Raw genomic sequence first — 16,984 nt, 5'->3', positions numbered from 1 at the left:
TGTGAAACCAATTCTGATTTCTGTCAGAGTAAAAATATCAAACAGATATATAAAAATCTAAAAAATTGATAGGAAATACTAGACATGATAACTAAGACACTGCAACTTATGAATTGTTGATCGGATCTTCTATGAAGGAGATATTGCCTTGGTAAGTCGTTCCCGAATCCATATAGTGATTTCACAGGTCAAAAAGCAGGGTTCAGTTTCCTATTTTTTTTACAGAGTTACAAAACCCAAAATAATCCTATTTTTTTTACGGAAATCACTGACAAACATACAGTTTTATCATAAAAAATCATATTTTTTTGACAGAAAAATAAATATAAAATAACGTGATTCCCGCGTGCCGGGGATCGAGAATCACATATTATCGACAAAACATGAAAAACCCTAAACTAAGCATGGAAAAAAAAAACTTGCAAGTAACATCATGAATTTGGATTTGATACTTGAATAACTAAAATAAGCATGAACATGATAAATAAAAAAAAAAATCAGGGGATACATGGTTAGAATTTGATTTAGCCTTCGAAAGAGGGATTCGACCCATTAAACGGGTAAATCCCATCTTTTATTCGGCATAAATATAAAAAATATAGATCTAAGCTATTCTAATGGATCAAGAACATAAAACACATCATAGTACAACATTAGATCATGTTCTTGAATTTTTTTTATGGTTTTTAAACTAAAAGCATGCTTGAATCCAATAAATAAGGGGCGATAATGGTAAAATCAATGAAATAAAGCAATAAAAATAATTAAAATAACAAAATAAATTAAATAAAACCTTACCTTGGGGGCTGCAACAATGGAGGAAGGCTGCTGGAGGATAAGATCACAAATTTTGGAGAGGGAGAGAGGGTGAGAAAGCATGGGCTGGACCCCTTTTAGGTGCCCCTATTTATAGATTTTTTTGGATTTGGTTTAAGAAGAGTTCTAGTTTGTCTAAAATTTCCTTAATTGAATTAATTAAGGAGGGATGGTTTTGGCTTGACTTTTCAACCCTCTTAATTATCTTAATTGAGTCCTAACTAAACTAAAACAAAATCCAACTGTGGCGCAACCTATTGTGGGCCCATATTTGATTTTAAAGGCTCTAATTACAAGATTTTTTTAAAAACAACGTTTTAAAAGGTGAAAATAAAGGTTATATTTTGAAATTAATTTTGATTTTTTAAACTCTTAATCAAATTAGAACACTGACTAACCCTGAGCTAACCCTAATTCTTTCAAATGTGGTGTCACCCAGAGTGGGCCCCACTTGATTTTTCAGGAAATGATTATGAAATTTTGAAAATAAAGGGTTAAAATGATTTTTTTCTCAGAAACTTCAAAAGGACATCTAAGCTAATTAATATTTTTTTTGTAGTTTTGAAATATGAAAGCTGTAAAATGAAATGAAATTAAAAATTAGGGTTTTCCACCCCTGCAGGGTGGGTCCCACTTGAAGAAAGTTGAAAACTGATTTGAAAATCGAGTTTAAGAAATAAAGGGTATTAAGAAAGAAAGTTTTTGAAAATAAAGTTTGAAAATAAAACCAAAGTTCTAAATCAACTAGAGTCCTAAATGGATTGAAACTCTTCTAGATGTGGCGCCAACTGTGTGGGCCCCACACCAGGGTTTTAAAAAAGTTGAAATAAAGACTGAAAAGGGTTTTGAAACAGATTTGTAATCGCCAGATGAGAATCAGAAGTTTCAAAAACAGAGTCCTAGATTGACTGAAACTCTGGACTAGACTCCTAAAATTTTAAAACTCTTAAATTTTGGGTTTTTTGAAAGAAAACAAAAAGGTTTTGAAAGATCTTTTCAGGGATTAGTGAAAATAAACAAAATGCGAGACTAGGGTCAGAGTTCTAATTAACTGGGATTCTAGGATAGAGTCCCAGAATTTTAAAACTCTTGGAACTGGATCTATTTTTAAAAAATAAGTGAAATAAAAGTAAAAAGAGGAAATCAGAGTAGAGTTCTAGATCGACTGAAACTCTGGGGCAGAGTCCTAAAATTTTGAAACTCTACAACGAAGTCCTGGAATTTTGAAATTCGTTGGTTTAAAAGATAAATAAACAAGTTTTTGAAAGATTCTCTCAAGAATAAAGTCAGGGTTAAAGTCCTAATCCAACTGAAACTCTAGGACAGAGTCCTGATCCGACTAAAACTCTAAAATTTTGACTTCTTTTGAAAGATTTTGAAGGATTTTCTTGAAAATAGGTGAAAATGACAATAAAATATAGAGTTCTGATCCAACTGAAACTCTGAAATAGAGTCTTAGTCCAACTAAAACTCTAGAATTTTGACCAAAATGAAAGATTTTGACAAGTTTTGTAGAAAACAAGTAAAAATAGAGATGAAAGGCAGAGTTCTAGTTTGACTGAAACTCTAATATTTTTGTCTTTTTAAAAATCAGATGAGAAGGTTTTTTAAAACAAGTTAAAAACATGAATAAAGGATGAAACTGGGATAGAGTCCTAATCCGACTAAAACTCTAGGACAAAGTCCTAGTCTGACTGAAACTCTAAAATTTTGGCCAAAATAAAAGGTTTTGAAAGGTTTTCTCAAAAATAGATAAAAATAGAAGTGAAAGGTAGAGTCCTGATCCGACGAAAACTCTGGAAAAGAGTCCTAATTCGACTAAGACTCTGAGATTTTGCCCAAAATGAAAGAAAATGGGCTAGGGATAAGACTTCTTCTGATTTAAAACCAAAATGGAATTTTCAAAGGGTTCAAAAATATAAAAAGTCAAAATCTTGATCCAACTAAGACTCTAAAAATTTGAGAAATTCAGTTGAAAGAAGGGATCCAGAAGCGACACCATCTAGATGGGTCTCATCTGAGAATTGAGATCAGTTAAAATTGAGTTTAAAATGAATCCGGATCGCTTTCTAAGAAAAATATTTTAAAGTATTAGATCCTAGGGGTTGACAAAAGGAAAATATTGATATAAAAACTCAGTGTTTTGAAATTGATTTTGAAATAGGGTTTTAAAAACTCAAATTTGGATTAAAAGATTTTGAAAAATAGGAGTGTTGGATCTCGAAAATGAGATGCAATGACATGCAATGCCATGAAATGATATGAGATGGTATGAGATGATATGCCAAATACATGTAGTGATACGCAATGACATATGAAATACAAACCCTGGATGAGGGACTTGGAATCCCAGACCCCTGGCATAGATAAATTTTTTTAACATTGATGGTTGAAATCAAGCCAAAATAAATATTAAATCTTGATTGCAAGATGAAGTATTGAAATTTGGTGCAAACTTTGGGTTCTGGATGGCCCTGACTCGGGTGTTGACCAGCTGGTTCCCTGAAGGCTTTGGAGAGTGGGTCTTAATGGCAAGAGGAAAGGGTTTGTGAGTGAAGGTAAAAAATGTGAGGTGTTTACAGATGCCCCTCTTTGCTACTAAGTCGGTTGAAAGCCGAGCTTAGTGGAAAAAAAAACACATCAAATTTGGACTATAAAAATGCCCCAGTTAGAAGAATCTGACTAGGTGTGAAAGAATTAGCTCTAGTGATTATGGTAGGTATGGAATGAAGAATAAAGAAGAAAATTCACCTCATCGGAATGAGGCTCAGGTTTAGCCCTTATGTAAAAACCCAATTTTTTTTAAAATTTTAAAATTTTCTCTTTTTGCCCCTAGGACCCACAAATGGTCAGCCATACCTGTTTGTGTTGATTTTTTTTATTAGTTTTAGGGGTTGATTGTTAACTTTATTAAGCTTTTATATTGGGTTAGCGTGTTAGTTACAGGTTTGCATGTTAAGGTAGCGGTTTTGCAAAAGATTCATGGGAGTTTAAGGATACAAATCTAGTTCTGCATAGATCCTATAAAATCAAGTTTCATGTGTTTCTCGAAACCGTGTTTCATGTGTTTTATAAAATCAGTTTCTCAGCAAAATCATGTCCCAACCGTGAATTGACCATGTCCCTATCCTAACCATGTCTATGTCCTAGCCATGTCCTGACTGTGTATGTGTCCTAACCGTGTCCATATCCTAGTCGTGTCCATGTCCTGGACATGACCTAATCGTGTCCTGACTGTGTCCATGTCTTGACCATGTTCGTGTCCTAACCATGTCTATGTCCTGCCCGTGTCCGTGTCCTGGTTGTGTCCTAGTGAGAGTTATTTTTTTTCTTAAATTTAGTTGCAGCAACCCGTTATAATTAGGTTTATTTCAAGTATTTGTTTCACTTGGACTAATCGTAGCTAGGATAGATAGATTAACTTGTTTTTGTACTTTTTTGTGCATTTTGTGTTTTACAGGTGGTGTTGTGGGCTGATTGAGTTTAGGCCCTATGAGTGAGCTGCAGTGGACATACCAAGGCACGCCTGTACAAACAAGGACAACGGAAGCGAGTTCGCGAGTAGGCAAAGACTTGTTATTTTTTTAATTTTTTATTATTAGGGCATTAGTCCAATTATTTATTCTCGGTTATAATAATTTTTATTTTTGCTCAAACATTTATAATAGGTTTAATTGCGCATTTGTTTATTTCTAAGGCAATAAAGAATGTATTTGTGTGGAGTAGAAGGTTTTGACCCATTTTCTTGTGTTTGACCCAGACTTTACCACTAGTGTGAACCAGTTATTTATAATTTGATGCATGGTTTATACTGATATTTTTTTATTAAAAATATCTTTTAAAAATATTTTCAAGAAAAGTTGCATCACTGTATATTAATATGTGTTAATCATTGTATGAATGTTTGTAGGTTTGGATATGAGAGCACATATCTATTAGAAGACTCCTGAGAGGTCACATTCTCTCTAAATTTTCATGTATTACAAAGTGAAGTCGGTCAAACAACGAAGGGACTAATCTCAAACAATGAAGAGGTGACTAATCGAATAGTGTTTGATCATCACATGAACAAACCCCATTACTTAAAATTATTGTCAAGGCCAACCATGACAAATATAAGTATTTTTTATAATATTCCATATTTTTTTTATAAGTAATGCAATATATGACTAATTATAAATGAAACTTTGTTATATAGGTAAAGTGATGCTCCTAAAAAGACACAAATGAGGAAGAAAAGAATAGGGATGTGGTTGTGCAAGCAAAGGTCATTGCGAGGATGGACATTTGATTGCATAACATGAATGAAGTTGAGAGCCAAATGGCCAGACGAGTGGTCCAGAAATTTGATTATGTTTAACAACCAATTGGTTGCCCTCGCGCAGTTAGCAAAATTATTCTGCTGACAACAAAAGATAGGATAAAGGATTACCCTATCCTATTCTTCTCTAAACTTGAAGGTCGACACAATGGTGACAAAGATATCAACTTGTCCTCCATGATACTTCTCGACAATGATAAGGATGTAACTGCTCAATCCTAACATTTTACAGAGGGCGGTTGAGGAGGAAGATGAAGAAAAATGCAGGTCGATGCATCAAAAGTATAGAAGGATTGCAAGTGGAGAAGATGCAGAATTGACTCTTACATAGAACAAAATCTGAGTGTTGAAGGATATGTTTGTTGCAAAGGAGTCTATTATACGGAACCAAGTTGAGTTTATCGATAACTATACTAGGGTCAACGAGGAGCTACGAGCGCTTCTAAGTCATCTACATAAATAAACAATGTTTTGTAATTGTAAATTACTGTAACTAAGAAAACAATATTTGTAAATATAAATGCAATTATAATTAAATTTTTAAATCATTATAATTAAGTAAATTATATATTAGTTTTAAATTTGAATGTAAATGTCTCTTGAATTATAACATGAAATGTTTGTTGAATTATAAAATGTATGCTAAATTATAATAGAAAATAATGAATTTGCGATTTTAAGGAAGTCCACAAATAATTATGGCTAATAATAACCAAGAGTTGTGTTTTTTGGGAATTCAACAACAAATAATATGTGATTTTATGAAACTCTGCAAATAATTGTTGCGAACAATAACCTAGATATGTGATTTTAATCTAAATGTTTTACAACAAAGAGTTGCAAGAACGCAAAACTCTGCACAATTAGATATGAGATATTCTTATAAAATAAACATAGGTGCGATTAAAAGAGGTTTGCATATGTTATATTTGTGCGTTTTGTGAAGATAAAAAAAATAGGCGTGAATATACCTATGAGTGATAGTTAAAGAAAGGAGAAAGAAGGTTCACAAGATTTTTCATGACTTTGGTATAAAATATGCAAATTTTATATGCTATTTGCAAAGTTACAATCATAAGGAGGTTCACATAAGTTATATTTGTGTGCTTAGTGAAGACCACAAAAAAATGTGTGAATGTATATTTAAGTGACGGTTAAATAAAAGATAAAGGAGGTTTGCACGGTGCCCCACGACTTTAGTATATGCAATCTTACTAAAATATTTATGATTTTATGATTAACAGAGAAGACTCCATAAATAACATAATTTTTTGCATGATTCTTACGAACTGCAAAAAAATGTGTGAATATTCATTTAAATGAAGTTTTGCATTAGCCGACAAGCGAAACAATATATCTAGCTAATTTCATGATGTTCACTTATTGTTTATTTGCAGTTTTGAACAACAATTGAATTTCAGACATTTTAAGGCATTTAAGAAAACACATCATTTTTGTGGTAAACTACAGCCATTTTTTGTTAAGTTTATATTTATTAAGTTAGTTCATTTTGCATGTGGCTTTCAAGGTGCAAACCAGGATTTTCGCATGAAGGAACACAACGCTTACGGGGATAAATGCCCCAATGCATTTGAAGCCTGTCAGTATGAAAATATGTCTCGTTCATGAGTTTGATGTTAACATCAAATTGGCGGTTGTGCTTCCTTTTTTCTCCTTTTTAAGCTTAAAAATAATTTTAAATTGGCATTACTTCGTTTTTCAAGCTTCTTTTGTGCTTTTATTTAGGTAAATTCAGACGGATGTTTATCATTCTCTGACATATTTACTAATGGTGAGCATGAGAGTTTTGTTTCAATTAAGCAACCACCCTTGATCAAAATATGTATTTGTTGGATGGTGCAAACATGAAGGAAATCTCTTTTTTTTTTTGCTTTTCCTATTTTGAACTATTGTTACGTGCCATTGTGAATTTTAGTTTTACTTCATATATACGTAAGATAGCTGGATTTTCAATAACAGTGAGAGAATTGCTGAAAATAAAAGGTGAGTCGCATGGAGTAGTGTCGTCGGAATCAGTATTGGGTCTGCGTCGATTTCAAAATAAATTTAAAGAAATCAATCGATTCCGATTTTGAACCAAATCAAAATGAATCAGCCAATTTTTAACAAGCTTATGATACGTCACAAAAATATAAAAAAATACTGAAAAAATATTCTAACGATTTTTCAAAATTATTTAAAATTAAGCTGAATCAGCTTATTTTTATATTGAATTGGCTGATTCAGGCTGATAACAAGAGCAGATCAAGTGTGCCAACCTGGAAGCAGATCAGATCATGCTGAACATGAGCGTTTTTGTTCATGCCAACATTGATTTGTATTTTAAAAAGCTAAAAAATCAAAAAAACTACGTGGCATTCATCCAAAATGCAAACGGACGGCCACGATGTTAGCATGAACAAAAACGCTAATGTTCAGCATGCCAACCTCACCGTCCACAATGTACACAAGGACCATGCGGGATGTGATTCAGATCAGTTCATTCGTCGAATGATGTTAATATCATTCGACGATCAGTTCAGCTCTCTTGCTGCTCACTGGACTCGCCGGCCTCTCTCTCCCGCCGGACTCATCAGAGACGCCTCTTTGATCCGGTAAATCTCTCTCTTTTCTATCTTCGTCCTCCCCTTTCCTCATCATTAAGGTTTCGAAGATAGTCCCTTATAGCAGCTCCTCTCTATATATATGGCTTGAATTTTCATGAAAAACAATAAAAAAGCACAAAAATGGCTTGTTTTTTCAGAAGGTTTTTGTTTAGTTATTGGATGATTTTGAGACTGCAGTAATGACGTGTTTTCTCAGAGCGTTTTCACTCTCTCCCTCTCTATGAACAGATTTCTTAATCTGCTCTTTATGAGTTATGATATTTCAGTTGCATACAAATTTGATATTATTTATGACTATGGTTTACCTATATAGTTTGCAAATTTTCGTTTTAGTTGTATCATTTGTTGCAGCTCGGGGTTTTTCTGCTGTATGGAGGAAGGTAACATTTCTGTATGCTCTTGCCAGGAGACACATGCGTGTTGTGTTGTCTGTGTTCCCAACTTTTGACAAACGAGAACATTTTTCAGTTGTTTGTCAATTTAATTTGGTTTCATTCTTATTTTTGTTGCAGGCTATTTATGAGGCTGAGACGCTTCCCTATTGAATCTAAGGGACGAAGAAAGAAGCTTCATGAGGTCTGTATGCTTCAATACTCTTCAACATGCTAATATGAATGGCACAAGAAAGTGGTCTTGCTCAGTATGCTTTATATATATATATATATATATATATATATATATATATATATATATATATATATATATATATATATATATATATATATATATATAAGCTGCCTATCCTGATGCTGCTCACAAAAAAATTATGCTGATAATACCACTCAGCATGAAATATACCAACCAGTGATGCTAATTATGCTTTCACATTGTAATGCATGGACAAATATGGTTTCAAACATCATGTGTTTTATGAGATGAAGTATAATTCTGTTTGACTTTCAAGGTACAATCCTTTGTTCTTGAAATAGCATAAGCAGTTTCCTCCTGTATGGGATAATACATAGGATATGCTATTGGTTTCTATTATCGAGGGATCCTTGAAATGTGTGTTGGCGTTCTTCAAACAAAACCGGAATTAAAGAAGCAAAAATATATACAGGTACACTACAAGAAAATCGTGGATTAGCGACGGCTTATATCCATCGTTAATCTGTCGCTAAACTGTTTAGCGACGGATTAGCGATGAATAGAGGCTATCGCGAATTTTTGCTCACTAATTAGCGGAAAAACTTATCTGTCGTTAATTTTGTCGCTAATTTGCGATAGATTAGCGACGAACATTATCTGTCGCTAATCTGTCGCTAAATTTTAAAAAAAATAAAAAAAATTGATCCCTGTCGGGCGGTATTCCGGCAGCAATAAGCCGGACTTATACCGCACTCGACATGCATTGCACAGAATGATCGCTCTGCCTCGTCGCCTGACTTGTATCGTCCTCCGTGAACCGGTGCTCTCCGGCATCGCCGTCCTCCGTGAACCGGCGTCGTCGTCCTCCGTGAACCGGCGTCGCCGTCCTCCGTGAACCGATGCTCTCCTGCGCCGTCCTCCATGAACCGGCACCGTCATCTTCCGTGAACCAACGTCGTCGTCATCTTCTGTGTACCAGCGTCGCCGTCCTCCGTGAACCGGCGGCGTTGTCCTCCGTGAACCGGTGCGCTTCGACGTCGCCGTCCTCCGTGAACCGACACCGTCATCTTCCGTGAACCGGCGTCACCGTCATCCTCGCTGAACCAGCGTCGCCGTCCTCCGTGAACCGGCTTCTTTTTCTTCAGTGAACCGGCGCCGATGTACTCCAGTGATCGTCGACGTCCTCCGGCATCGCCGTCCTCCACTCTCCAACGCGCTCTCCGACGTCGCCGTTCTCCGAAGAAGTCGGTTTAAATCGAGCGCGATCGATTTAAATTTTGAACGAGGAGAGAGGGAAAATTTCGCGCTCGGTTTAAATCAAAAATTAGAGAGGGATTTAGCGATGGATTAGCTAGAGAAAACTTTCATCGCTAATCAGTCGCTACTTAGCGACGGATTCATGAAGAAAGTTTTCTCTAGCTAATCCGTCGCTAATTTGCGACGGAAAAAATTCGTCGCAAATTTCTGTCGCTAATTAACATTTTTCTTGTAGTGGTATCCGTCATGAACGAAATGAGCATTGACGTGGGTGCTCTGTGTTCTTCTCAGCCTATCGACTACCTCGATGATCCCAGACCTTAATGTCAAAAGGAGAGCAGGACCCTTGAAACCCAAAGAGTGAAATAATATCATTCGTAGTATCACCATGAGTCTTTATAGACTTCCGAGAGAAGCCTGTAGTGGGATGCTATAGTGGGAGGTTACCAAGCAAGACCTGGGTTTGATCTTGAAACCCGACTTGGTTCAAACAGGACCTGGGTCGGATTTGGGTCTCCAGTCCAGATCTAGACTCAATCCATAATGGATCAAAGTCAGATCTAGATCAGACCCAAACTTGAAACCTCAAATGGATTTGGGTCTGGTCTGGTCTTCAAGTACCAGTCTTACCCAAACATCGGGTCCAAACCCGATCCACCCAGTTAATAATGGATCTGGGTCCTGGATCAGGCCCTCCTGCAGATGTGGATCCGATACCGATCCGCACAGACCTGGTTTGGATTGGACTACCGGGTTCGGGTTCGCGTTCGGACCCGATCTACCGGAAACAGGCCACCTGATAAACCTGAAGGCTTTCTGTTTCTGCGGTTTCTCATAAACTGAAAACCACTCTGGGCATCCTGAAATCTCGCACCCCCCGTTCCAACAGACGGCCACTGTCATCGGTGGTTCCGCTGGCGACAATCCCGCTGCACCGACAGACACCCTCTGCCAGCAACGCCGATGAAGGTAAGGGGAAACATTTTTTTAGAGGGTTTACCCCTTCTACTAGGCATTCACCGGTTGTCATTGCCACCGATGGGACGGCCAGTCAACGGTGACCAGTCACCGTCGGCTACCGCTGTTCGTCGGCAGTTACAGTGACTGCAGGCAGGGAACTTCGGTTCCCTGTTGCTGCAGTGATGCATACCACCACCGCTTGCCTCCGACAGTCAGACCCGGATGCTGTCGGCGACGACTTCCCACCCTCGACATTAACCTCCCTCCGTCGGTGACAGTGTCTGCTCGGAGGTTGCGGTTGCAGAATTAGGGAACTCAGTTTCTGATTTATAGTAACACCTTCAACCACCGACTGCTTGCGGTGGCCAGTCTAAGATGCCGCCGGTGACAGCGTCTCACTGGCGGCGACAACTTGCACCCCCAGTTCCTGCTATCCTCCTTGCTGCCATCGGCCATACTGTCGTCCGCCGACAGCCATCCACCGACATAAAACATCCAACAGCAAGTTGGTTGTGGCCCTGAGCAAGAGGGGTTCTCTATTGGAAAACAGAAGTCGGGGGCTCTAAAAAAAAATATGGTGAAAAACAGGATTCTGGCGAGTGCTGCAAGAACGCCAGTGCACCCACACAAGCAATGAAATGCGAGTTGTGGGCCCATAACCCAATGTTGGTGTTCTTCATACAGAACCACCAGAATGTAGGAAGCAAAAATGCATACCAGTAGTAGCAATGAACGAAAGGAGCATTGATGCGGGTGCTCGTACTCTTCCTCAGCCTATCGACACCCTGGATAAGCCCAAGCCTTTATGTCTAAAAGAGAGCAAGACCCTTGGAACTCATCACACTACCATGAGTCTTTATAGACTTATGAGAGAATCCTGTAGTGGGAGGTTAGGCGGTTGGAATAACTGCCCGGATGATGTACCTATGTCAAACCGGGTCACATTAGGTTGGATACTATTCATATTCCAACAATGTGGCCTTTGATGGTCCTAAAAAGGCAACCAAAAAACATGAAATTTAAAAAGTGAAAGCAGTATTTTGCGCTACTGAAGTCCCTGATTCACACTAATTTGCAAAATTGACCCAGGAAATGATTGTTGTTGATGGTGAAATGTCCTTTTACAGGAATGCTAAAAGATCTTAGATACTAGAGTCTCTTCAAGCCAATTATTTTATGTGTTCTCAAAGATGCTAAACCACCATGTGGTTTGACATCAGTTTGAGAAATTGTTATCTGCATCTCCATTGACATTGTTTCATGAAATATGTAGATAACTCTTTCTCTCTCCTCCATTTTGGTCCAGTTTCTTGGTTTTCTGTTCTGAGGATGCTATAGTTTTTTGTTTTTCCTGCTAGGATTGCAGTAAATTTCTGCAAACTAGGAAATAAGTTACACTACCCATCAACTGGATGCTAATGCTTGGTCTCTACAAAGATATGCACTCGTCACTTAGAAATATATTGATTGGAAGCCTGTCATACCATCATATCTTGTTTCTACGCAATATGAAGTTATATCTTTCTTGTGTTCCTTGATCTTCCTCTTACACCTATACTCTTTTTACCTTTAAAAGTTTCATGCTTGTATCACATAACATTGGAACTTCCATAATGGTTTCCGTGGTTAATCCAAACGATTTGTTCAAGTGGATTCATGATATCTGCCTGCATCATGAGTCAATTGTTGGTTGCTTTGATCATCTTGCAAAATGGATGGCTCTGATCTACATTTTATAGTTGATTGGCTACTTTCATGCTTTATATGATGATGATGATGATGAAGAAGAAGAAGAAATTGTCTATGTGCTACAGGTTGGCTCTGTTACGGCAATCTGCTTTACCTTCTTTCTCATAAGATGCTTCATGGTGAGTTCATGGGATTTAAAGTTTTGCAGGCTTCTAGCATGGATGATGGCTGTAAAGATTCTTGTGTAAACAATTTTACTTTTAAACAAGCATTTAAGGGCAGTAACATTGGCTTCTTTGCAGGTTGATTTGTGTGCATTTGATTCTGACGCATCACTCAGTGTTTTGGATCATCCAATTCTCAATCTGATCTATTATATGTATGCATATTTTTTCTTTTCCCTACTAAGTCCGATTTATGTTTATTCACTAATATTTATGTTTGGGTGTGAATAAGTTGACGGAGAACACAGCACTAACCTGAAGCTGACCGAGGGAGCAATCATCCATGAATACATAAGCTCCAGATATTTTGTGACAGCGGCTTTTGTTATCCTTCTTGGTGCATACGGAAGCCGACTAGAACCAAGTGGTGCTGCTGTTTTGTTTTCTTGAGTGGCCTTTTATTGGGTGTAAGAAGAGGAGGTGAGAGAGAATTCAAATGAAGAAAAGTAGGTTATTTTCCTTTTTGGAAAAGGTTTGGACTTGATGATGTGAAATAGTCCCATATTAAAGAGGTCTGAGTTTGTTGTGGGCTTTATGACCTATATGTAAACTCTTACACTTGTTCCTAAGAACAAGAGGGTGGGATGACTACCACACACACACGCACCAGCCCGTCATGCTGTGTCGAGTCCGGGTTCAGGTAATTGGCCCTTTAGGGTCATATCCAATCAAGACCAAAGTACCTTTTTACACAAAGTTTCTATGATTATTTGGATTTATTAATGGGTTATGAGAAATGATAATGGGTCTCGACTCCTCGGATTCCATAACGGATCTCTTTCACGTTTTTGTAACCGTTCGTAAGTTATAAAAAACGTGGTTAGGGCTGGAGTTACGCATATGCTAGACGCACAGACTTCTGAGGAAGACAGACTCTGTGTTTTCTCTCTCTCTGCGTTTTCCCCGAAGGGGCTTTCTGCAACAGCGGTTCAGAGACGTTGTCTTCGAAGGACGATTCGTAGTGCACCGATCTTGATCGTCGAGCCTATTGTATCTTGGGGGAAAGATGCCGAACCCTGTTTGCACTGTATGTGGGGGCGAATCTTCTCTAAGGGGAGTACTTTCGTACGCCTTAGCCTATTATACAATATTAACATGTTTTTGTTGTTTTATTGTGTTCTCTGCATCTGTTTGTTCATGTGTTGTTGTCCGGATTTTGATATTATGCGAAAATTGATATGCTTGCTCCATGTTCCTGTTTCGATTGACTGTTAATCATGATTTTCATATTGCTGTATATCTTGATTTATGTCATGATGTTGATTGTGAAACTGTGTGATCTGAAATATGATCCAACAGTCTTAGAGAAGATTCTAAATATGTCGACTTATTATGCTTTTATACCAAAAGTGGATATGTCCGGTATGCCTGAGAAATTTGTTGATCAAAATTTCAAGTGTTGGCAACAACGCATGAAAAACTTGTTCACTACGATAGGGTTGTTATCTGTTCTGGAACTCAACTGCACTTTCATTTCTGAAATATCAGATGGTAGAGGGCAAGTCGGTCACTAAGCAGGCACACGAGTTTCTGTTGTTGCTTCACAGTTTGGTTGATGCTGATATGAAACTTCTTGAGAAGTTTCAAGTTATGACCATTGTGGAGAAATTTTCTAAGTCTTGGGTAGACTTTGGTATGTCTCTCAAGCACCGTAGAGGGAAGATCTCCTTGGATGATCTTATGGTAGCCATTGCCATTGAAGAAGAGCAATGAAGTCAGAAACAGATTGTGATGCCAACTGAACAGCCTAAAGTGAACATGATGACCGGATCTTTTAAGGGCAAGGAACAAAAACCAAAATCTGCAATGAAAAATCAGTTTAAACCTAAGGCCAAAATCCAGAAAAATGCAAAGAACAAACTGTGTTGGACTATGGGTATGTTGAGCATTGGGCTAAGGAATGTCCTTCCAAGAAGGCCAAAGCTCATGGGACCATAGATGGAATGTCTCAAGTCAATATGGTGACTGAAGTCGTTGGGACCAGTACTGGGTATGTCTCTATTAACCCGCAAGTCTATCACGTTTATGAGCCAACTGAGTGACTGGTTGACATTGTGGCTAATGTGCATGTTTGTGTTGATAAGTCTGTGTTTGTCTCATACCAGGCTGCTGCAGGTAGATCCGTGAATATGGGTAATTCAACAGCTGCAAAGGTGTTAGGGATTGGACGCATGAATCTCAAGTTTCCTTCAGGATGAGTTCTATCTGTACACAGAGTGCATCATGTGCCTATAGTTAGAAGGAACATTTTAAGTGGTTCATGTCTTGTTAGAGATGGTTATGAATTTAACTTTAAATGTAATAAAGTTGTTATTTTACATTCTGGAACCTTTATTGGCAAGAAGTATTTAGATGATGGTTTATTTAAACTTCGTGTTGAACATGTTTGCAGTGATAAATTAAAAAATGATGTTTCTTTTGATTCATTGTCTAATATTGCATATAACATAGAATAATCTGATTTCTGTCATAATAGATTAGGTCATGTGAATTTCAATTCTGTGAAACACATGATGAACTTGAAGATGACTCCTGAGTATTTCATAGATAAAACTAAACAATGTAGGAAATCATTCCATACGATTATTAGAGATTTTGAAATATTGAATCTAGTGCACACAAATATCTATGAGTTTAATGGAGTGCTAACTAGAAATCATAAAAAATATTTTATCATTTTTATAGATGATGGTACTAAATACTGTTATGTGTATCTGCTAAAATCAAAAGATGAAGCCTTTGATAAGTTTATTATTTTTAAGAATGAAGCAGAAACACAAACTGATAAAAAACTTAAAAGATTGAGGTCTGATAGAGGGGGAGAATATACCTCTAATAAACTTAATGAATATTGAAAATCTGTTGGCATAGTTCATGAGTTTATAGCTCCATATTCTCCTCAATCTAATGGGATTGTAGAAAGAAAGAATAGAACCCTAACTGACATGATTAATGCTCTACTAGGAAGTTTTGGATTACCTATCTATATGTGGGAGGATGCTCTGAATACGGCTTACCATATTCTGAATAGAGTTTCTCAGAAGTATAAGAACAGTAGCACTTTTGAACTCTTGAGAAATAGGAAATCAAGCTTGAAATACCTTAAAGTGTGGGGGTGTCTTGCAAAGGTACTTATCCTAGATCACAACAGAAAGAAGTTGGGTCCTAAAATCGTAAATGTTGTCTTTTTGGGTTATGTAGAGAATAGCTATGCCTACAAGTTCTTAGTAATTAAGTCTGAGATATCTGGCATAGATGTAAACTCTATTGTTGAGTTTCGAGAAGCTTTATTCATTGACGATGTATTTTTCATGAAAGTTGGTGTACCTCATAATCTTTCTTTTTTAGATATACCTTTAACTTCTAGTTTCATTCCCGAACATGTGTAAAGGATGACAGATGTGGGGGTAAAACCATCTTGTTCCCATCCTAGACCCATTGAGTCTAAGAAAGTGGTTGAACCTATAAGGAGCAAGAGACCACAGATTACCAAGGATTTGAGAAGTGATTTTATCACTTACATTATCGAGGATGATCCTCCCACTTTTCGAGATGCAATGGCTTCACCTGAAGTAAGGCATTAGAAAGAAGCCATAAATAGTGAAATGGACTCCATTGTCTCTAATAACACTTGGGAATTTGTTGACCTCCCTCGTGGTAGTTTCACTATTGGGTGCAAATGGATCTTTAATAAGAAGTTGAAACCAGATGGATCCATTGACAAGTACAAGGCAAGACTAGTTGCCAAGGGGTTCAAACAAAAAGAGGGAATATATTATTTTGATACCTATTCTCCGGTTAATCAGATGACCACTATTAGGGTGCTTATTACATTAACTTCCATTTATGATCTCTCGGTCCATCAAATGGACATGAAGACTACTTTTTTGTATAGCGATCTTGAAGAAGAGATCTATATGGATCAACCTGAGGGTTATGTGGCTCCTGGTAATAAAAATAAAGTTTGTAGACTTGTTAAGTCATTATATGGACTAAAACAAGCTCCTAAACAATGACATGAGAAGTTTGATAATGTTATTTTATCATTTAGCTTTATTGTCAATGAATATGATAAATGTGTTTATTACAAAGTTAAAAGTGATGGTTGTATTATTTTATGCCTGTATGTAGATGTTATTCTATTGTTTGGTTCCAATATGAGAATTGTGAATGAGACAAAGTCGTTTCTTAGTAGTAAATTTGATATGAAGGATATGGGTGTTGCAAATGTAATATTAGGCTTAAAGCTGACTCGTTCAGTTGAGGGGATAACCATTTCTCAATCTTACTTTGTTGAGAAAGTACTTGAAAAATTTAGATATAACCAAGGAAGATCTGTAGCAACTTCATATGACCCTTCTATTCATCTTCATAAGAATACGATTGGTGTTTTTATGTCTCAATTAAGGTATTCCCAGATTATTGGAAGTTTGATGTATCTTGCAAATTGCACGAGACCAGATATTTCATTCTCCGTGACAAAATTAAGTAGATACACAAGT

Source organism: Nuphar pumila, chromosome 17, assembly GCF_984573655.1.
Source record: "Nuphar pumila chromosome 17, dmNupPumi1.hap1.1, whole genome shotgun sequence".
NCBI lineage: Eukaryota > Viridiplantae > Streptophyta > Magnoliopsida > Nymphaeales > Nymphaeaceae > Nuphar > Nuphar pumila.
This window is presented reverse-complemented; position numbering follows the sequence as displayed.